The 21,302-nt window shown below is 43.0% G+C and overlaps 1 protein-coding gene across 22 annotated transcripts in view; it reads left to right on the forward strand.

The window, feature by feature from the left end:
- Positions 1–21,302, forward strand: part of ADGRL2 (adhesion G protein-coupled receptor L2) — a 242,637-nt gene that overhangs the window by 32,157 nt on the left and 189,178 nt on the right. For 3 of the 22 annotated variants that reach the window (XM_081008505.1, XM_081008506.1, XM_081008504.1), the window contains exon 1: positions 6,395–7,890. The exons of 1 other annotated variant lie outside the window; for it this stretch is intronic. The gene's annotated coding sequence lies outside the window, so the exon portion shown is untranslated. Of the gene's footprint in view, positions 1–6,394; positions 7,891–14,561; positions 14,672–21,302 lie in introns of those variants that run through there. 18 more of the 22 variants (XM_081008515.1, XM_081008514.1, XM_081008518.1 and 15 more) reach the window with 15 other exon arrangements.

The raw sequence follows: 21,302 nt of genomic DNA on the forward strand, positions 1-21,302 counted from the left end.
AATATGGGTACCATAATGCATTTGATCCATCATTTCATATATACAGACTCTGATTGAGAAATCTCTACAGTGTTTCAGCCTAGAGAAATATACTATTGAAAATCAGTATTGACTTGAGTATTGTTTTCAAATAATTAAAGAAGTCAGTTTTGTGTCTAGCATCTTTCACTTTTGGGTTCTGCCATGTTCTTTGAACAATTTATATCTAGCAAGAGTTGGTGTTCTATACTGAAGGTGAGAAACAAGCAGGTTTCTAGGTCTCCGTATTTTGGAGATGAACTTTAAAATGTGCAGGCATTACCTGCTGGTCTTTTAGAAGCAGTAACTTACCTGTGTGAGCCATCCTAGCCGTCAGAGAACGCCTGTGCTCTGTAGAGCTCCCTTTCCTCCCCTTCATGACCCACATCAAATATCTTAAGGAACTCTTTCCATAATCCATGTATCTATTTCCCTATGGCTATGTATCCTTTAGCTGCCATTACTCTCTTTTTTGTAGTATGAATGCTCAAGAAAACGCCACATATTCTGCAGTTTAAAAAAATTGTGTAAGCATTGATAGCCTTATCTTCCATGAAGTTGTCTAACCCCATTTTAAAGCCATCCAAGATGGTGGTGATTTTGTGGTAGTTTAACCATATTCAATGTAAAGAAGCACCTCTGAGAGATGGAGAAAAATGTCTATCTACTTTCTCCAAATGATACATAATTTTATACAATGCTTATCATGCCTCTGCCTCCTCTAGTGCCTGCTGTTATCACGTCCAGACAATATATTGATTTCCTTCTCCCAAACAAGCGCTTTCCTTATTGAGAATCCAGTGATAGAAGGTAAGAGCTGTCTGTAGACCATTTTGCTTCAGAACTTTCTGGATTTAAGTTAGAGGAGACAACGAACCTTTTTAGTCAGAAAGCAAACATGATGCTGCTAAGTTATAACTATAGCAGTTACAAAACATAAATGTTTGGCAAATATCATATATACATCTTGTGGCTTCAACTTTGGCTTTCTGACACTGCCCTGACTTCGATCTGGTATTAACTGGACCCCCAAAATGGGATATTCAGTGTAAATTCATTCTAACAGTTTCCTCAGAGACTGGTTCATTGTTCATGTGGGAACAGTCAACATATTTGGATGCTAGGACGCACCTGAAGATCGCTGGCAGTATTTTACAGCAATAAGAAGCAGTACTCTTGAATAAATCGCTTTCCTAATTTTCATGGTGGATGTTACTTTGAAGCATGGAATACCTCATAAACTGCTTCAGACTATGCTTAAAACCCAAGACTTCAACGCTGTGAAAATATCAAGGATGATAACATCCTGAAGAATGGAATGCCCCCTCTTAACTACTTCAAATAAGTTCATTTTAAAACTGCTGCTCCGTTTTTCTACATAGTAAAACTCAATTGTGTCAACAGAGCAGAAAGATGGCTGCAACTCTGAAGGCTCACACTGTTAAAAAGCTTTCATTGCAGGTTTCTCTGAGTATCGAACAACCCCATTTTTCTGGTGTGAACTGCATAACTCACTCAGGGAAAGCGACCCAAGGGCAATTTGTGGTGGCACAATGGAGCTAATACAGGAGGACTGGTCCTGAAGCTGAAATAACTCACTCCAGAAGAATGACCCTAGGGCAATTAATGGTGCCACAACAGAGCTAATACTGGAGGCTTTTAAACAACAATTTAGCCTTTTGCAATCATTGCTGCAGGAGGAAAAAAAGAGGGCATGGCCAGAAAAAACAGGACGTGGTTGTGATATGGTTGTATCACCTGTGCTCAGAGCTGCAATTATTTTGTACCCGTGGCGTTAACACACAGGTGCCATCCTTGAAGGCAGCTCTGAAGCCACAACCAGAATTTTGTTTTTGTTTAGGACCCACTGATATTAAAAAACTAAAACAAAGCATGAATCTTCCCTTACATGAAATCTTGTGGTACAGAATTTATACCCACTCAGGCCAGAGCTACATATTACATTAAATTGAGACTAGAATCTGAATGCGAACCGAGCTAAAAAGCTCATGGAAAGACCTTGGCCAGTCACCAACTCTCAGCCTCACTTACCTCACAGGGCTGTTGTGAAGATAATATGGAGAGATGGAGAGCCACATGTGCCACCTTGAGTTCTTTGGAGTAAAGGTAGGATTTTAAAGGCAGTAGCAAATAATAAATAACTGTACAGATGTTGCTGAAAACGAGAACTGCACACTTTTTGCACAGTCAAAAATACAGGCTGTTAAACATATGCACACATATAAAGAACAGTAAAGGAATAATGAAACTGGCTGATAATTGTTCTTAGTTTATCATGCTCATGGAACAATTGGCTCACTAATTATATTGCACAGGTTACATATCTCATAATCTTAAAAAAAAAATGGACTTGAGTTGAACTGATCAGAAGATGAAGGACTACCACAGTGGAAATAAATGGAAGCCATGGAGCCATAATAGCTTTTTTAAAATTACTCATATTATTATTATTTGTTTTTTAAAAGGTTTATTTGCTTGCTGTACTTGCTGGTTAAATTTCTACATAATGACAGTCTCCCAAATTTTAGCAATCTACTGCTGTGTAGGTGGTTGCTTTGGAGACTTCCAATTATGTGCTATACACAACTCTGCAGTTGCATACAGTTGCTTAAGGAGGTCTTTTCTGCCCGAATCCAGGGTCATTAGCTTCGAAATGACGAAGAAGCATAGTTTTGGGAGTTATCTGAGGTTCAATGTGGATAAATTTCTGTCGGTAATCAGCAACCATGTTCCCAAACTTCTTTATGCTCGTGCATTCTCACCAAAGGTGAAAGTATGACCCAATCTGACCACACACCATTCCAACAGTAATAACTATAAGTTCTGACATATTAGATAAAGTTATGCTTCATAATATCCCAGTGACTGAAATTTTCATACTCTTCTTCTTCTTCTTCTTCGTGTTGCTGGATAAAGTTGCAAATGATTCCCCATCATTTTCTTCTGAAGATTCTCCCAAGTCTTTCTTTCCCTCCTATACCCAAATATTTTCCCCCTGGGACAGCTGTACAAAAACGTAGAACAGAATCAGCATGAAAATAACACCATTCTTTGGAAGACTTGAGCTCTGTGGCCTGAAATGTTTAGCTCGCATCTGTGAGGTTGGGAATGTCCCTGCTGACTCTAGCTCTGTGCTCCTACATAATGATGGTCCTCTCTGCCAAAAGTCCTACACACGTATGCCCCGATTCACGGGGCACTGGCAGAGGAAGAGGAGTGCAGGGAGAGCGCACTGCCCCCGGCAGCACAATCCCGGTGGGGTGCCATCACGGCTGCTCCCCCACCTGCGCTGGGCGCCACGCCCCTGTAGGTGGCGTGCCCCACCCCAGGACACAAGCCACGCTTCTGCAGCACGCGTGCCACACCCCTGCGGGCAGCGTGCCCCGCCCCCGGGATGCATGCCAGTCCCACCCCCGCCTGCTCTCCGCCCCCCAGTGCCAAATGGGCAGCTGACCCCCTGGGCAATGTGTGATCAGACGCACAATAGGATGTATGAGTGTGGGCTTCAGTGAAGATGTGATATTGAACACAGGTTTGGTGAAGAGGTGGGGTTGGGGAGGGGTTCGGATCCCCAGCCTCCCCAACTGTTTGCACAGGGCACCCACTTATAACTTATGTACAGGAACTTAGATAACACTCTAAGAAATCGTGCATGGGTATAAAGTGGACAAAATAAGAAACTAACATTAACCGAACCATAATTATATTGATAATGTTTATGTGTGTGCTCAATTTCTGGATGGAAATTAAGCATCAGATTTGTCAAACAGTGCTGTACACTCAACTCTCTCTATGTACATTTATCCAGGCTTCCCTTTGTCCTATAGTTGTTATTTTTTCTTTGGTTCCACTGCTTTCCCCAGGAAAACTCACTGTCTACCTCTGAATTGGAACAAACTTGCTCCGATTCAGCGGTGAGTGGTGGGTTTTCTCAGGGAAAGCAGCAGGACAAAAGAAAAACCTACTAGACTATGATTAGATGTCATGGACCAAACCAAAGTGTGGATGAGCCCTAAGTGTGTGTGAAGCTATAAAAGTACAGGGCCTTCAGGTATAACCGGAATAAGCCAAACCACTGTAGTCTTAATACAAGGCAAAAGCACTATGTAACAAAGCAAAAATCTAAGCAGCCCAAAGGAGTCTCATTTAATTGTGGTGTGTGTGTATTGTAGTGGACAGTGGGCTTTTAAAATTGTTTTTAGTTCATACAGTCCTTTCTATGGATCAGTTACATTCGATGTGAGCCGCTAATGTTATGGACAGTTGTAGTGGACAGTGTTAGGCAAGGAAGACTTGGTTTCAAAATCCCTCTTCAGCAGTCATGCTCATTGAGTGTGTCTACCTCACAAGATTGTTGTTTGCATAAAAGAGAGGACATGCCTCAAGATCTTTTGAGGGTGTTATAATAGAGTGTCAGTACTTATTGAAAGGGATGTGGGTGGCACTGTGGGTTAAACCACAGAGCCTAGGGCTTGCCGATCAGAAGGTCGGTGGTTCGAATCCCCGCGACAGAGTGAGCTCCTGTTGCTCGGTCCCTGCCCCTGCCAACCTAGCAGTTCGAAAGCACGTCAAAGTGCAAGCAGATAGGTACCGCTCCAGTGGGAAGGTAAACGGCGTTTCCGTGTGCTGCTCTGGTTCGCCAGAAGCGGCTTAGTCATGCTGGCCACATGACCCAGAAGCTGTACACCGGCTCCCTTGGCCAGTAAAGCGAGATGAGCACCGCAACCCCAGAGTCGGTCACAACTGGACCTAATGGTCAGGGGTCCCTTTACCTTACTTATTAAAAACCAAGGGGACAATATAACCCCTGTATAATTTGTGAATGTTAGGAAAGGAGCATTTCCCGCTCTGATATCCAGAGCTGTTACCCTTTAGGAGGGATAGGTTATGATGTAACGTTTACAGGATCCCTCTCCATTTCCCCTCAAATGGCTTCTTTGAATGAGGCCGAAAGAGGAGTCCTGCCACAGTATAACCTTCCCCACAGCTTCCAGGCAGGGAAATCCATCAAATGCTCATAACGTGTGAGCGAACCCTGGCACGAGAATTTCCGAAAGCCCTGGGATTACAGACAAAAGAACAGCACTTTTTTCTTTTCCTTTTGGAAAGTGAACGGAGGGGAAGTGGGCAGGCGGGAGAGAAACCCTTCCTGCAGTTTGAGGGAATTTTCACTGAGGGGGAAGAGAAAGTAGAGCTTCCTTTCTGCACCTCAGAGGGTCACGGGCAGTTTCGCACCCTTCTTTCGATACGGTTCCCTTCTCGGTTTTCTTGTCGCCCTGCTGCCCTGGGAACAGGGAAAATGGAAAATGGAGAAGGAAGCGGGCGCGGGGAAGAGATTTCGGAGCAAACATATGAGAGCCAAACACTTTTAAAGCAGAAAGAAAGGAAAGAAAGAAAGAAAGAAAGAAAGAAAGACCCCTCTGGCATATGGGGAAGGGGTTTATCTGGTCATTTTTATTTATTTAGTTAACAGTTTTCCAGTTCCCTTTGGCCTGGGTCGCTGCGAGTTGATCCCACGCCCCGCAAAGTCGACTGAATTGTTCGGAGGCGCGTGAAGACGGTGAAGAATGGCGGACGGAGTTGGGTTTGCATTTCTCCGTCTTGTGCGCGCGCGCCTGCGCCCTCCCCCCTCAGTCCCCGCCAGACCCTCGGAAGTTCAACTTCGGAGGCTTCCCTGCGCCGCCGTCCCCCCTCACAACTGCCTCCTTCGCCTTCTTCTTCTTCTTCTTCCTCCTCCTCCACTTGGAGAGCCGCACTTGCTGCTCGGCTCTCGCACCCGCCCAGTGTGTGTGGTGGTGGCGGTGGCCCTCCTGCGTTTTGCTATCCCGAGTCGGCGGCGCTAGGCGCGGGCAGCTTTTTACGCACACAAAGGAGAAAGGGACGAGGCAGGCAGGGGGGGCGGGGAAGGCAAAAAGCCGGCGACGAAACTTTGCGCGGGTCTGCAGCTCGCCGCCGCCTGCCCTGCCCAGCGCGCCGAGAGGGGAAGCCGGCCGCCAAAGCCTTCCTCCGGAACGAGCGGCGAGGCGAAGCCGCCTGCTCGTCTGCGGCGCCGCGGAGGGGCTGGCGAGGAGGCCCTCTCTGCCAGTGGGCGGACAGCACCCAGTGGGGACCCCGAGATGCAGCCGAGCCTCCTGCCTCGCTGCGGGGCTGCCCCAAAGCTCCCAGCCACCGCCGGCTGAAGTGATCCAGCGCTCCCTACAGCCGCCAGATCGAGCCCAAAGCTTTTGCACGAACACCCACCCACACCCCCGCGCCGCTTCTTTCTCTTTCTCTCCCCAGCCCACCTCCCCCCATCCCTCCTCCTCTCCTCCCCAAAGCCGTGCAGCCGCAAGCAGCTCAAATGGAGTGGAAAATGGCCAGTGGTGGCAGATCGAGCCTTTAGATTATCTCCTTCACGTTTGGTACTTAGCTGTCTCTAATCTGCTTTTATTTGCCAGAAGCCCCCCTCCCCTTCCACCAGCTCGGGCGGGTGGCGGCGGCGGCGGCGAGACACAAGAAGCGGGGTGGTGGGGAAGAGGAGAATATATATGTTCCCCCCATATTTTTGGCTGCCGCCGCTTCTATACACGATAATATGTTTATATGATTAGCTGAGCCCAGGGGTGGGGAGAAGAGAGAGAAAGAGAGGGGGTGGAGATTGGAGGAAGAGGTGGAGGCTGGAGGTGGCTCCAGTTCAGAGCTAGTGGAGAGTCCGTGTCAGGACTTCGCAATCCCCAGTCACACACTCAGAGAGAGGTGCATGGACGAAAGGGAGCTGGCAATACAATTCACTGGGATTTTTCTTTTTTTCTTTTAAGGGCGATTTCACTCGCCCCCCGCCCTCCTTTCCCTCTCTGTCTCTCTTCCTTTCTCTCCCCATTGCTTTGAGCGACCAGCTTTGCTCTTGATCTCCGTTCACGGGGCAGCGGCGGCGGCAGCAGCAGCAGCAGCAGCAGCGTCGAGGAGAGAGGAGAAGCAAGGAGGAGAGGAAAAAAAGCGAAGCTTGAAGAAGGGCTGGAACTGGATCCTGCCAGAGGCCAGGATGCCATCCAGGGAGATGTAAATGAGGCCGACGAGGACGACGGAGAGAAAGGGGGCTTTTCTTTCCGATTTCCCCTCTCGCGTGCGTGTGCCTGTGCTTTGCAATCGCAGCGCCTTCTCCCCACTTCGCCTCCCCGCCGAACAATTGAGTTGATTCCGGCTGCTCCTGTTGGCGTCGCCTTCTTCCCCCCCTATCCATCCCAGTCGCCTAGAGAAAAGAGAGAGGACTCCAGGGCTGGTCACATCCAAGACGGTGCTTGCACCTAGCGCTCTTTTGTTGTGGTGCTTTCAGATCGACCAAAATAATTGTTTCGATTTTGCTTTTGTTTTACCTCCCTCCTTCCTCGCTCTCCTACCCCCACCCCAAACATTTATTTAAAGGAGTGCGTGCGTGTTTTGGGGAAGGAGCCGCGCGCGTTGGGACCTGGAGTGTGTGGGGGGAAATGTTGACTTAACCTCTCGCCGAGCCCCTTCGGCTGCCTGGGCTCTTTTTTTCTTTTTGCTTGGACGGAAGGGAGACGAGCAGCCTCCTGGTGTGCGTTTTGTCCCAGCCCAGCGAGCTGCGAAGCCAGCTGCTTTCCTCGCCTTTCTTCGCTTCTTCTACCTAGCCCAGCTCTTTTTCCTTGACTTGCCCGGCGATCCTCCACCTCCTTCCCCTTCTGGCTTTTGTGTTTGCTGGCGCGCCTCCCCGGGCCAAAACATCGCCTTTAAACAACAAACAACAGCAACCGCCACCTTGTGATCAGAAAGGGGCTCACTCTGTACCCCCTTTCCCGGGGCACCCCCAGATGCAAGAGGAAGCCCGGCCCGGCTTTGGCTGCAAACCCAAAGGTAAGCGTCTCTCTCCCTCCCTCCCTCTCGGTGTGTGCGGATTCTTCGTGGGTGAGATGCTTCTTTCCCACTTGCAGGACCTGTTCGCTTACTTCGATCGCCCCCTTTTGCAAGCCATTTGCATGCAAGGGGACTGCTTACTTCGCAGGAGAGGGGTGTGTGTGTATGTGCGTCGGGGCGGGGGGGGTGCGGGAGAAATGCACTGTAGAGCCTCAGTCCTAACTCCCTTTTCCCGCTATGGGGAGGGAATTCCTCCAATAAATCTGTATCAAACTGTTTTCCGTCCTATGGATCCTGATAAACCGCCCCCCCCAAAAAATTCTTCCATCACCTGGAAGAAAGAGAGCTGTGCGCGCCGCATAAACCAAAGTGTGTGTGTGTGTGTGTGTGTGTGTAAATGAATGTATATGGGAAGGGAGAGGCATGGGGTGGTCAACGCTCAGGCATGGGGAGGCTCGCGATGGTCCTTTTACTTCCTAGATCTTCCTCCCTGGGCAAAGGCAGATCGGATGAGGGTTCAACTCTGAAGCTGGGGTCTTTCCCGGGCAAGTGGAGGGTGGGAAAGAAGGTGACCTGAGAGCGTAGTCACATGTGAAGCGGCGCAGGCTCTGGGGTGGCGATCCTGGAGGGCCTTGGCCTCTTGAAGGGCTGAGAGTCCGGCTGGATAAGGAGGAGGACGACCAGAGGCAGTTTTTTCGAGGGCTGTGCGGGCCTGTGATCAGATCCAGCGAGAGCGCGCGCGAGGATTTCCCCCTTGCGCCGCGCGCAGCGGGGCGGACCTGCGCTCCTCCCGGGGATTTGGCGAGAGGTCAGTCAGTCCGCCGGGCTGTTGCAGGACACTTTCGCGCGGGGTTCCCCCTCTTCTAGCCTATCCTCCCTACCCACCCCACCCCACCGCCGGCCGCTCGCCACGCAAATCATCCGCCACGCGAAACCCCCGCGTGGCATGTAAGCTCCCTCGGGAACAACCAGCAGCTCAAATGCTGGGCGAGTGGGTGGGTGGAAGGCAGAGAAACCTCTCCCAGCTTGCTAAACTTTGCCCGATCCTCAAGAAAGACTGTTGCTCTGGTATTGATTTGACTGGCCTTCGGGTCCCCCTTAAAAAGAAATAAAGTGTGCAAGGTGGGATTGCAGCAAGTGCTCAAGCCATACTTAATACAGTACTTAACGCGAAGGACATTTTTATTGGGATTCCAGAGGACTTTCTTTACCAGCGAGTGTGCCCAGACTTGTGGGTGTATAGTGACCTGGGACTGGAAGTGTGTTTGGGGTGGGGGTGTACACATTGTCTCCTGTTTTGCAGCTCTTATTTCTCCCATGGAAAGAAATTAGTGTGGATGTGTGGAGCGGGAGAGGGGTTTCTTTAGGAATCCTACTTCTCTTAGGGTTGGGGGGGGGGGAAATAACCTCCAAAGAAGGCTTGCAAGTCTCTGGCTAAAAGCAAGAGCCATCTGGATCCTGTTATTGGAGCAAGCTTTTCTCTTCTTTCTTCCCTTTGCTCCAGCATTCTTTGCTATGTGTGTGACCAGCCAGGCAGCCTCCTCACTCTGGGTTCTTTTAGAGTAGAAAGCCTGGTGGCTGATTTCATTCATCTGGCTGGCTGTGTGTGTGTGTGTGTGTGTAGCAGGCCCCTACCAAGTCGTCTTCATGAATTCAAGTGGCCCGCTGAGAGGAAAAGTTGCAGCCCTTTAAGTAAATAATGACTTGTTGCACTTTCATTTTCACTAAAGCACAAGGATGGAGGAGCAGCCTGACTAGCCCCCCCCCCCTTGCACGAGACTTGCAAATAGTAATGAATTATAATCCTTTGCAGTTGTGGCTCTTGAGGGGAGGAAGAAAAGGAGAACCTGTGCTCCATTTTTACTTGTTAGGTATTTAGGACCACTTGGGGACAAGTGGCGTGTTGGAAGATGCTTCTGAAAAGTGTAAGCTAAAGTTGTGATTTATTGTAGCATCTTGGGGGGATCGAAGTGGGAGGAGTGTTTAGATACAGTTCTGGTAGCCCGAAAAGCCGCCTTCTCTTAGACTCAAGGTATGAGGGATTTCTTCCATAAGGTGGTGTGTGTTTGTGTGTTGGCGATACCCTGTAAAAGACTCTGGATTTTTGCTTTGTGATTAATAATCGCCTCTTATAAATCTGGTGGTGGTGGGTTTGGGGCACAGTTGCTTTGGCAAACCGATCTTCATCTTGGGATTCAGGTGTGTGTTGTTTATCTTCCCCTTAAGAACATGTTCTTAGAGCATTCTGCAGGACAAATGTTCTGTTGTTTGGTTTCTTCAGACACTCTGATTCCCTCCCTTTTGTTGCCTGTCACTAAAAGAGGTGCCATTTCACATCATTCTGCACAAATTGTTTGAATTAATGCAAGTGTGAATTCTTACCGTTTGAAGGGGGCTATTAGCATATCAAAGGTTTCTTAGCTTTCAGCTCAATTGAGAAAACTTCAGCCTGTCTTCCATTTGCTTCCAAAGCAGAGGCCCAAAGGGCAGTGGGGGGATTGTAAAGGGGTAAAAGGGGGAGGTGGGCTTGGGTTATGTTTCTGAACTTTTACTGTTTTGTAATTATGCCAGCGAAGAACATAGTCTGTATGCTGCAGGCTTTTGCAAACAGCCAAACAATTATATTCTATTGATTAATGGTTTGTTCTAAGGGGGGGAAAGGGTGACCTTTTTTTCCGTGGCAGCCACTGTTTCATAGTTTCTGGTGTCTCCTATCCTTTCTGTTAGTGGGATTTGCAAGGCCTTTTCTTTTGGACTCACACTTTGGATATGGCCTGCACATTATTTCATTAGGGGGCCTGAATGGAAAAGAACTTCTAATTACTTAAAAAAAAAAAAACCCCTACAAATGAATCTTTGAAAGAAAAGACCACTCACTTGCAAACCTTTGAAGAAAGCACACGTTTCTTCTCATACATAATACAGGAATAGCAGATCTTTTTTATTCCATAGGGTGTGTTACAGATTTTAACATTCTATTTATTTGTTATGGTTAATTTCCAAAGAATAATAAGAGAATAATTAAAATGCCTTCCTGGATATATATATTTTTTTTAAAGCCTCCAGTCAGTTTTGCATAGGTTATCTACAATCATGTGCTGTATCTTTTGTTGCTATTGTTGTCCTCCTCAGTAGAAGTAGTGTTAATGCATATTCTTTAAATAGCTGTGGCAAGGACTGGTCCTGGCAGTGTAGTTGCAGAATATTCATCATTGCATTTTAAGTCAGTTTATGTTGCTGCCACATTTACGTAATTTTTGATTCATTAGCTACTCCTGTTTTTTTCCCCTGTTTGCAAAGAGATATGCCTCTTTCATTATTTTTTTAAAAATCAATATTTGTAATCTGGCAGACCAGTAGCCAAGCAGAATGCAGCACTCCTTCAGTAAATTGGGCTGCTTTCCAAACAGTAGATTGTTCAGAGGTTGTGGGGGAGCGGTGAAGTTTGGTAGGTCTCTTTTATCAAGCTAAACAAAATGAACTTTCCCAGTGTATTCTAATACCTCTTGATTGCTCTTCTTTTTCTTCTGTAAATCATATGTATCTGTTCTACTGATATTGTAACTTTATTTCCATGGCTCAAGTGGTTAGTTTTGGGTGGGAAAAATAGGTTGTTATAGCAGGAGAATTGTTTATGCATATTAGTCTATTTTTAGTTTACTATCACTAAGAAGCTGGGCTGCTTGGAAGCCTTGAAGAAAACAATGAATTGTGCAGGGTTTTGTTTTGTTTTTTAAAGACATTTGCTAATTTTAAATGGTTAAGAGCAGTTCAGGATTTTGTGGATGGAGATCTTTTAACAGTCCTCAAATGGGGTGTCATTACACTGAGGTGATTTTCACCAGTTTATTTACTCTTAATGCCTTCAGTTGCTTATAGCAGTACCTTTTGGTGGTATAAATGGAACATATTGATGCAGTTGTCATTACGACACTTAAGTTACTTTTAACTAGCCTGCTTTGGACATAGAGTGCTGTAAAGAAAGTACATTACATGCTGTAAAGGAAGTACAGCCATTAGAGATAATCTAAAAATTGTCTTGGAAATGTTGCACTTCAGTTTAAATGACGGTGATCTCAAAATTCGACAAATTTCTATAAAAATGCCACAGAAGGAAGACTCTCAGCAATTCATAAGACAAAATTGGACCACTTAGACAGAAATTAATGTGCTACAGCCGTGCTTCAGCTGCCATTTTCAATCACAGTGGGTCACTATGTGTTGGCAACAGCAACTGAACATAGATATTCAGTTGCTCTGGCAGCTAGAGCTGGAGAAATCAGGATATTGAATCAACGTGGGGTAGCACAAACCAATTAAAGCAGGTTTTGACTTGAGATATTCCAATAAACAGTTATTTTTTTCTCTCTGCCACATTTGGCTCCCCTATTCATTAATGGACCAACATCAAAGAAAGCAGCCAAGCTTCCAAATGTTATAAAAACCAATACAAAGATATAGATGTTGCATGTAGTCTTGGAAGTCTTAATTTAAGGCAAGCAGTTGGAGTTTTTATTGCAGCAATTTTCACAATCAGCAGAGACATTAACACCAGGCTTCTGGGTGTTTTCCTTCTTTAAAATGAGCAAGAGGAGAGCATTAAAAAAGCAAAGTTTGCTTAGCGGTTAGTCCATAATTTGAACACTTCAGAAACTGCCGCCATGTTTCATTTGTCCCTTACAGCTTTCAGTGACAACATATCAGTAAGGGAAGTTACTAAGATGGGGTAAGATCCAGTCAGGGAACCACATATAATAGTGCAATTCATACTTAAAATACTACAAACTGGCATGTCACTGTTTTCATCTGTTTTACATAGCATAATTGACACGAACAAATAAAGTAGAAGAATTTGACAGGCATAATTCCTCCCCCCCCCTTTAAGGATATATTGCACTTCCTGGTAAAAGATTTCACAAAAGTATAATTTTGGGGAAACGATATAGTTAACACTGGAACAAGTTACCTTTCAGAAGAAGGTGTGTGCATTGCAAAAGAAATTACACAGAAATTACTGTTTTGTTTTTGTTTAAAATAGCCAACCCCGCTCCCTGGTTTTTAAAAAGCCTTTTTCCCCTTTAAACAACATGGATTTTCCATAGAAACCAGACTTTAATTGAATGTAGTGACAAATGGCTGTTTGTGGGATCTGTCTTTGTGTGTGGGGGGGTGCCCTTTTTGTTATAGTGAAGTCTCAGGAGTTGGGGGTTATTTTGTTTTGCATTTGGATGTCTGCAAGATGGCAGTTAAAAATAAGTTACTAAAACTGCTAATGACTTTTCCAAATGAAAGATAGGAAGCAATAGTTAAACCCAACTGTAATTTTTAATTCGTGCGTAGGAGCAGAAACAAGTCCGTTATTTTTCATAGGAAATTTAGCGGAATTATCATTAGTCATGCTACTTATACATGTCACATTACACAGAACTGTTTTCTATTCTTATTTTGAAGATTTGATGCTACATGTTTGAAGAGAGAGGCTTTTCAGTTTCCCAGGAGCACATGTGCACTCTTAAACATAGCATGCTTAATTTTTTTCAGATTGTTGGAAAATAGGATAAATGTCATTATAATGGAACTTCCAAGCAGATGGAGCTGATGATGTTTGGGAGTTAATAAGAAGAGTTCATTCTGTTATCTCTTCTTGATCAGTTAAAATATTAGTTCATTTCCTTTCTGAAGAATTCTCCTACATAAACATTGTCTGTCGAAGCTGATCATTTTTATATCAGTTTAGTTACATGGCAATTCATTGCTTCCTATCATTATTTTTATTTTTAGTGGTGACTGCTGAAGTTCTCTCCCTCTCTCTATTACTCACACACCACACACACACACATTCCTTAACAAGTACTAAAAGATAAGCGACAACCTGATGCACTTAAACCTATCAGTTGAGTCTTTTAAGGAAAAACATTGTTGATCAGACTCTGAAATTATAGTGCAGGCAAGGTTGTGGCTCATTATCTTAAACGGAGCATTTTATGGGTCAAAGAAGCAATATATAATTTGCATGTGCTATTATTTTTCCTCCCTTGTGGTATTTGTCAGGCGTTAAATGCTTCCAACTGTACAGAAGCCTGTTATTTTCCTCCCTAAATTTTATTCAGAAAGGCACACTAGTCAAGAACATTGTAGTCTTGACTAAAAGTAAACACAGGGTCTGACACCTGCAGATAAAAGTGCAGCCTGCTGCAAAATAAATAAATATATAAAATGAATGTTATTGATTGTTTTGGCAGCACAAGCCAAACTTAAATACAATTTGTTTAATTACAACAAAAATGAAGTTTTATGAAGTAGTATACTTCATCTTTGTAGAAGATTTTATGTGTTGTGCGCTGGTAAGTAAAATCCCACCACGCTTGTATAATTTTGCTCAATTATCAGAGCAGCTAAGAGGGAAAATCAATTATACTGAAAAACCACAGAAATGAGATTACCTTGTTAAGTAGCATCTTGCCAGCAATGTATGAATTCCCTAGCATTATCAAAAGTGGCCATATAGAGGCTGCAGACCTGTGCCCACTTACATGAGAGTTAGCCTCATTGTGAGCACAGTAGGATTTACTTCTAAGTCAACATACATAGGATTGTGCTCTTAATGCACCAAGAATATAGTGTAATCTATATGCAATAGCATGTAATTTTGCCACATTTTTCTACTGTAGGTGGTTGTTGCTTTTCTCTGTGCAGGAGCGCAAGTGGATAAGTCAACTAATAGAGCATTAACTTTCCAAAAGAAATGGAATATATGCTACAATCCTATACACTCTGACAGGTAAGCCCCATTGAACTCAGTAGGGCTTGCTTCTGCGTAAATGTATATATTTGTCATAGACGTGTATAGGATTGCACTGAGTATGGAAAATGGTCACGCCAGCCATTTTTTGTTTTTTACCTGCATATCTTCCTTGATTTTGTAATGGAAAAAAATATGAAAACCTCAGTAGGTGTTTCAAGCAAGATTGAAGACCAAATATAGTAAAGTACATTACTTTGTAGGGTGACAGTAATAGCATCCATTTCATGTCTCCAGTGTAGAAGAACTCACTTAAGATACAATTGTTCGCCTTTTAAAAAATAAAATATATGATGATGTGTTAGAGATATTTTTCTGTTTTTAAAATGATTGCATATTTCTGTAGGCTCTCTGTGTTGTAATACTGTAGTTTGAAAACATTGCCTCTGCCTTTTGTACAGAAAGCTAGAATTTGTCTTTTTTATTTGTTGAACATCTGCCTCTGTGTAGTTTCCTGATGCACACACAGTCTTGCTACTCTGAGTCTCTAAAACCGCCAGCTACAAGGGGCAGGCAACATAACAGTTTAAAACCGGTGGGCCATTTGTAGGTCACCAAGTCATCATGCTAGAATTTCTGAATAAAGTGACTGAAAGGGGGAAGACAAATGCCACTTTGAATGGAGATGTTTAAACCAGACCTCTGCCTCAGGGTAAAATTTAGGTATGTTTTAGCCCGGATGTAATGTCTCCCTCTACAGAGCACAGAATTAATCATGGCCTGACAACAGAACGTGTGCTGAGGGAGAAAAGGGGACCTCTTGTTGGCTAACAGCCTAGAATGAGAACCTTATAAACATTAAAATATACTTGGGCATTTAAATGATTGCTTGTTGGTTCTGAATTGCGTTTGCTCTGGACAGCTTATTTAAGCACATTTTGCAGTTGGTACAAACCTGGGTAGTGAAACACACACAGACACACACTGTGTCAAATACGATGCGTGAATTGTGACTTTTCCCTGTGTGAAATATTTGACACTGATCATAGGAAATGGATCCAGCCTCCCCACTGTAAGTATTACAGTGTTTTTGAAGAAAGGGAAAGCCATCAATTAGACATGCATGCGGCCTCGGAAGAAACAATGCTCGTTTTTTGTTATTTTGTATTTGGGTACATGGATACAAAAGGAAGCGAAGTTCTAATTTTTAAAGACATAATGCAGCTAAATGTTTTTGTAACCTCTTTTTAGTAGCTACATATAGCACTTATAGTGTACAAAACACTTTACAATGTTACTTATTTTTGCAAGAGGCAAGGAGATGTACAAGAAACTACATCTCCTTGTACTGTAGTTTCCATGTTTTGCCCACAATTGCCAGTTTTTATTTTAAAAAGAGAATTAATTTGAGTTATAATTCCAGTATATCAAGCAGATTCTCATTCTGCTTGACTAGTGTTTATGGTAAAGGGATACTTTTTGCATGCTTTACATTATTTTCTAATTATATATAAATGTTTTTGTCCGTTTCAAGAATTGTTCTAGGAGATTTTGGGGGATAAATGGCGTAGAACTGCTGCAGGATACTCCAGCAACTGAGGCTTGCTATCTCTTGCTTCATTTTGTGTGAATGAGAAGGAGTAGTAAACACTGTCAGATGCTGCTTTTCTCAAAACAGTAAGGCCGAAGGACAGTAATACATGGTTTGAATATAAATACTGGTTCTAAACTCCAATATTTTAAATATTTTTGGCCATGTTCAGGAGAGAAATGCTTGGCATTTGGATGTCGAAACTAGGAAATGATTCTAAGCCAAGGGGAACACATTCTGCTATTTTGATACTGGATTCACGTTTTTGTGGGTTCTAAAATATGTTATTTTGAATAAAAAAAATACTGAGCACTATGTTTATGCTGTTGTCATTACCTATATTGCTTGAGTTGCAAAAGTTTTGAATAAGATCTATTGTGCAAATCAGTGTATTTCAGAAATAATATCCTAAGTGGGTATAGGATAGCAAACTTAGTTGTCTGCATGTTCTTAGTTTGGAGAATACATAATAACAATTTTGAGCCATCAGTTATGCGTTACCAGTTGATACTTTATTTTTTACCATTTGATTTGTTCCCTTGATGCAAAATTCATCCCCATATTTAAATAGGTGCTTTTATTCTTTCTTTTAACCGTGTGTTGCGTCTGCTGTAGATTTTTTTTCATATGAGTCAACACCTCGGAATGATTATTGCTCTGCTTCTAGACGGCGGAATACTTTCACTTCCATTACTGCCAAAATTGTTCTTTGCTGCTGGGGAAATGGATGACTGTTTTTTTTTTAAAAAAAGAATTCTGAGATTTCTACTTAGTTGCTGATAAGGTATATGGAGAGTTGAAACTGGGATGAAACTTTGGCTTGATGGGAGCAAGGTTTAATTGGAAACAGGCCTCCCTCTGGGCTAAGCCCAGCAACTAAGACCTCTAGGACACGGCCCTAGGCCCTAGTGCTTTTGAAGAGGAGCAGTGTTCATAGTTTCCCCCCTCTAAATAATCATAGCTCACCCCACACTTCTGGCAATAGGCCATAGGACTACCAGACATAGGGTGTCTTTCAGGAAGCCCCAGGTCCCAGAAGTCCCTTTGTTTTGCTTTTCCAAATTAATCACCTGAGCATGTAGCACAAAAGAAGAAACAGCCAGCACATTTCCCACTGGCATGCCAACAATTTCTGTCATCTCCTTCCACCCATGGACAGTGCATACCATAAGAACTTGTACATGTGTGAGAGATTAAGACAGAGAAGGCAACTCTGCCAAACTTGTTCAGCTCTTGCCTCTTTCCATTTAAAATATTGCTGGGTGGCATCTTCTTTGGCAAGCTCATGAGCCGGATTTCATGATGGAACATGATTGTTGACGTGAGTCAGCCATTGTTTTTGCCGTGTCATAGCTTAATGCAAAATTCCTTCCCTCCTTTCTTTGGCCAGGAGAGCATGAAAGGACCTTGCAGCCACACTGCAAGTTAACGACCCAGACTCTCTTTGATCTGGGTAAATAAAATGGGTCCCCAAACAACCCCCCCCCCACTCCTTGCAAGAGGTATTTCTGTTCCAGTATGTGTAGTCTGGAGGGCTCAGCTATAATTGTGATTGCGTTTAGCTGCTTGCGTTTAGCTGCTGATGAAATATTCCTTGCTGACTGACAAGACCTGATTCGCTTTGTGCTGAGTGCAGGTGCATATTTGGACTAGACCGTTGTCTTTTGAAATCAGTGTAGCTATATTAGCATACGTGGATGGAATAACTGGGTTCTAGTTTTGTCATGTGTACTTACTGAATATGAGCTTGCTTAGCTTCAGAAAGGAAAGGTTGGAAGTAAACTCTTGTTGATAGACAACAGGAAAGGAGAGGGGAGGAAATCAGAGTTATTACAGAGGGACTCGCCCTTTCTGTTTTTTGCTTAGATTTGCAAAGAAACAGTGAAATAGTCTGATTTCTCTCTCTCTAAAGAAATTTTATTAAATGTATTTATTTGTGTAGATTGGATGTTGTGTTCCTTCTCTCAGCACTCACTGTGCCTGAAGCCTTCAAGGCCACATCGTTTGAAGATTACTAAACAGGACCTGCTGATGACAGGCTATGGATTTGGCCACTAGAGGCTTTCCTGTAACAGAGAAGAGTTGCCTATATGCTTGTGTTACATGCTTTTGAAAGCTCATTCAGAAAAGCATCGTGATTTCTCGATCCTTTCCTGGTCTGCTTTAACAATTTTGCCTTTAAATATTCCTTTCAGTTATTTCTCATCAATTTTTAAAAAACGTACATTGGTTATCATTTTTACCAGTGCTATCGTCATTTATTAGAAACAGCATTTTGGTCTGCATGCTGCACTTCATTTCCTCCCCGGGTGGCAAAGGCCGTATTGTCATAATCTGTGTTGGATTTTCGCCCCTAACCTTGTAGTTCATGAATTCATCCCTACCCCGGAGGGCAAAATATATAGGTTTTATATATTAGTAATTGAATTTCTGAAAGGGACTTGCCTGGTTTATAGAGGAATTTTATGACAACCCAGAGAAATTGAGCTTGGACATCGAAATCAACCTTGGGTTCATTTTATATTAGACCACAAAGCCTTTCTTGTTTGTAGGAGTGACCTAACAAATGGTTAAGGTAAAAAGTAGAAAACTGGTGCCACTCCAGCTTCACAAATGCTGATGTTACGTAGCAACCTAAGGAGCTTCTTCTATACCAGTTCAGACCATTGGTTCATCTACCTCAGCATTGTCTCCACTGACTCCCAGTGGCTCTCTAGGGTTTTGGACTGTGGTTTCTCTCAACCTTGTCTGGATATAATACTAGGGATTGAACCTTGGAACCTTCTTTATTAAAACCAGATACTCTTCTGCTGTTTTACAGCCCTTCTGCAAGGGTTTGGGGTTGGTTCGGTTTGTAATTGTAGCCCAACTGTAGGTTGACTTTGGCTAGCACCTCTGGCACAGTATGGATGGTATCTGACAAAGTCATATACAGAGTGGATCTGTTGACACCAGTGGATTTAAGACAGCAATGACTAAAACTTGTCCACTAATTTTGGTGGGTCTGCGTACCTCACTTAACCTTAGAGTGATTTAATGGGACTTACTGCCAAGTAGACATGGTTAGGATTGTAGCCCGTGTCAGAAGCCACCCAAAGCCTGAATTTTACTGAGTTTATATCAAACATTGGGTGTGTTCATTTATTATAGCTCTACATATCCACGCTTGGCCAAAAGTGTTTTCTGTGATAGTAGAATGGTTTTCTTAGGATGGATGAAAACAAGGATATGGCAACTAGTAAATGTTTTCCCCCTGTTATTTAATATTATGTGCTTATTTTTCTTAAAATACCCATGTTTGTATTCAGTGTAATTGATACTAAACTTTGAGGTAGCAAGTTAATCCTAATAGGAATAGGTTTTGGCTTATGTGGCAGAGGGACGTTAAACAGAGCCACAGTGCTGTGTTTGTTTATTTTGGTTAAGGAGATGATTTAGCCTGGAAGTGATGACTTGTTTTGGGTGGTCCCTCCACTTCAGGATGGTTCAGTGTTGGTTTTCCCTTTCCCATAAAAGTCTTAATGTGATGTTGAGGGGGGGGAAACAGCAGCAGCAGCTTTTACATCTTGGTATGCAGTGAGCTAAAGCTGCTTGCTTAACTGTTTTGAAGGACAAGGGGAATTAGATAGAGCCAGCAGGGGGGAAAATGGCCAGGGTGCCTTCTTCAGGAGTGACTGATATGAGGTAACTCTTAGCTGTCTGGGAATTCCTTTCAAAGAGTGTCCATTTGTTTGTCTTCCAGTGCTAAATTTTTGCATTTTCTGCATACTTTTTGCTAACTCTTCCTATTACCTGCAGAGGGAGCTTGCATATGAGATAATCAGAATAATCGTGGCTTTTTTTTTTTTTAAGGACTGCAATTGTTTTTCAGCATAAATACAATGTCTGCTTGTTACAGCATTCTCTGTTGCTTTTGCTCAGATTAGAAGTGTTTTACATGTAAAGTGTGTTCAAGGGTATGCTTTGAGAAGCGCCTACATCGCTGATAGCAGTTGGCAAACACTTGTAAATTTAATATGCAAAAAGTGTAAGTGGATGTTAAAATGACATTCCCTTTTCAGATGAAAATACTCTTTGCTTTAAAATTAGGGTGTTTTTTTTTTTAAAAAAAAAGCAAACTCCCATGTTAGTAATACTTGTGCAACTGTATGGGGGGGGGGTGGATGTAAAGAATCATTGGCAACCGAAACATCAGGAAATATTCAGAAAATAATTTGTTGCCTTCTTTAAAAATAAATAAAATAAGTTCACAAGCTTCAGGGCTTCCTTAATTTAACTATAGTGTTTGGTATGCTGAGTGGAAAGCTGTGACAATGGGATATTTTTTCACATCTATCTATCCATCTGTCTGTCTATCTATCATCTATCTATATTCTTGGTTACATTACAGTTGCGAGGTCAAGTCTTAGTTTTTATTTTACAAAAAAACATCACTAGTACTATAGCCAACAAATTAGTGTAATGCATTCAACAGCTAAACCTTCAGCATTAAAACATTTAGGGGTGAAAAAAACTACAGCCCTGCTTACAGTTTAAAAAGGCCATGGTGGTATAATAATATCAAATTATGAGCTTATTAATAAATAAATATCACCTAAGACATGGACGCCTTGCATTTGCTAATGTCATCTTTTAAGGTTTAGTATCAGGAATTTGAAGGATGTTCCTGCATGTTTTAGAATTTGAATTATGCATTTTCGGATGATGAAGCTCTTCATGAAACGAGAAATGTTAGGGAAATAAATGTGACTTAATATATTGCTTGCTGTACAAAGAAGGAGATGGCATTGAAATAAGCACTGTTTAGCTCTGAAAAATAATGGCACTCTATTTTCATTTAAGGTAGTTTGGGAAGTCTGCATGCTATCTGCTGTGATTTTAATATGAAATAGAGCATTATGCATAGTTGCACATTCCATAAAACTGAAGCAGCACTCAGAAACACACTCACTTGCCATAAATCCTCCCAGAAAATTGGTTTGAGAGTTGATTCTTCTGAAGGTTTATTACAATGCCGTAATGTTAAAAATGTGTATATGTGCAGGAGAACACAGGCTTTTATTGTATTTTTGATTATCC

The sequence above is a fragment of the Podarcis pityusensis genome, assembly GCF_964106645.2.
Source record: "Podarcis pityusensis genome assembly, chromosome: 6".
In the NCBI taxonomy this organism is placed as follows: Eukaryota; Metazoa; Chordata; class Lepidosauria; order Squamata; family Lacertidae; genus Podarcis; species Podarcis pityusensis.